Source organism: Thermobia domestica, chromosome 12 (genome assembly GCF_964235325.1).
Source record: "Thermobia domestica chromosome 12, izTheDome1.hap1.1, whole genome shotgun sequence".
Classification (NCBI taxonomy): domain Eukaryota; kingdom Metazoa; phylum Arthropoda; class Insecta; order Zygentoma; family Lepismatidae; genus Thermobia; species Thermobia domestica.
Window position 1 is genome coordinate 158902152 of NC_137465.1, and position 2495 is coordinate 158904646.

The following is a 2495-nucleotide window of genomic DNA, read 5'->3' on the forward strand; positions in this document are numbered from 1 at the left end:
TCCTTTCCATATACCCAAATTACAAATGTATCATCTATATATTGAAACTAAAATTGTGATTTTTGTTTAGTTGTTACTAAGGCCTTCTCTTCCCAAAATTCCCTATAGAAATTAGTAATAACTGGTGGATACAGCGACCTAGTAGCTATACTATCTATTCATTTGTAAAACTTTAATATCATAATATTTTAAATATGTGGACTACTTTAATCAGAATTATATCTTTTTTATAACTTTTGCTGAGAAGAGGTACCATGTTTTAAAGAGGCACTTCGGTGAATAAAGATCACACATCAAAAGTAACTGTAATATCCTCATCCTCATTGACCATTGAATGGGATATCGTAATAAATTATGTAGATATTTAATATGTTGTTTTACTATCCACTGGTGAACTCAATAATAAAACTTAAATATTTTGCTGGTGTGTATGTAGGTCAGTAGTCGCCAAATTTACAAAGCTTCCGAGCTACCGTACAATTTGTAAATCCCACTGTGAGCTAAAAACTATTTTTTTTTTAAAAAAATCTTACATTTGTTTATTGCCTATTAACTTACATTTCTAGTAAATATGAAATGAAGCGTTATCGCGATCTAACAAAAATGTCCCCGCGAGTTACTAGTAGCTCGCGATCGACGGTTTGGTGATCATTCATATAGGTGAATCAGTTATACCAAATCGGTTGGAGTGAAGTCTTTTGTTCCTAGATTTGTGCAGCTTCATACAATGAGTAGGAGACTATACGATTAGTTGGCAGTGTTGAGCAAAGGTTCTCACCTCTAGTGCATCGGGTCCCAAGTTCGATCCCACTTGACTTTAAGTTAACTTTGGAATGAAGAAATATCTTATGTGTTAGTTTTCTCCGGCTTCTCCTTTTTACTGCCGATTCCTTCATTCCATCATTTCGTTCGTTATCATCAGCACTGTGTTCCTTAGCCTCTGGATGTTAAACTAAAATAATAATAATAGTAATAATAATAATAATAATAATAATAATAATAATAATAATAATAATAATAATAATAATAATAATAATAATAATAATAATAATAGTAATAATAATAAGCTGGTTGTGTTGAATTTTCAAAAATATCTTTGGGAAGGTAATTTAATTTTGTTCGAGAATACGGTACGCTCTTGATGAATAATTTGAGTTAGATCCTTTTATAAAAATTCATATTTTTGGTGTCTAGCAATTGATATGTTTTTGGTTTGATTTTACCTAATCAAGATCACGGAAATAAATCACTACACTAGAATTATCTATCTTTATTCTCAGGTAAAATCACAATCACTCCATTTGCTCAAAGAGATATTAAGATTTATCTTGCTTTCATAGCTATATCTAATCTAATTTATTTGCGTTTCGAGATAATATTAACAGCACCAACTCTAATATTAACACCATCAATTTGCTTTAACGCTCAAATTTTAAAGATTAAGTTTGTCGACTTCTAATATTATGAAATAACTTTATTTTAGCTGCTTGATAATGGAAAAAATATTTTTAAAATTATAACGGAACATTTAGAATTTGGGTATATGCAGAGCCGAATTTCTAAATAGGCTAAGTAGGCTGGAGCCTAGGGTGGGAAATTTTACTTTTTATATTAATACAAACAAATTTTTATTTTCTCTGACAACATCCGGTTCTAAGTTTAGAATAATATTTTCATCCATGTTATAAAAAAAAACAATATTTTTTTCAGGAGTTGAGTAGAAGAGGTAATAGATTTGTGGTATAATTAGTGTTCGTGCTTTGAGGTACAGTGAATTATGAAGTTCATAGAATTGAGGTTGCAATATGCAAATTCTGCTTCTGATTTCAGTAAATAGCTTAATTTTGCTTTGACTAAATCCAGGATACCACCTACTGAAGAATCGTAACATTTCTGCTCGCGGCAGCAATGCACCATAATTCTATTAATGTATTAATGTTACATTATGTGATTGCATTACTGTAGGAGGGTTACGATTGTTCAGCAGCAGGTATATCAAGCCTTTATGTTGTCTCAGCTTTGATTAATTTCATAGTGGTTTGTGAACTGAATTTTTCTGTCAGTGCTGCCCACAGTGTAGAGCACAAACATTTTTTTCATTGTTTCCAAAGGACAAAGACGGGAGTTGTGTCGTTCAATTAATAATTCAGAAAAGAAGATTAAAAGTTTGATGTTTGATATTCTCCCGCTCAACTTAAAGAACTAACCAAAACCAGAAGTAATAAGAAAAGTACCTCTGTTCCTGTAAATTGTATAACACTAACCTCTTTGACATCTTGAAATTTGAACCACTGTGGGAATACTAACAAGGATAAATCAAGGGAAATTAGATAATGTTTTTTATTTTAAAGATGAAAAACATAAAACAGTAGCTTTTTTTTATCGACAAATGCTCTCATTTCTAATTATACTGTGAGGCATCATTGAAAATTTTGAAAATACCTCATTGGTAGGCATTTCAAAATACCTAAGACAGGGTTTTATCAACCTTGGGG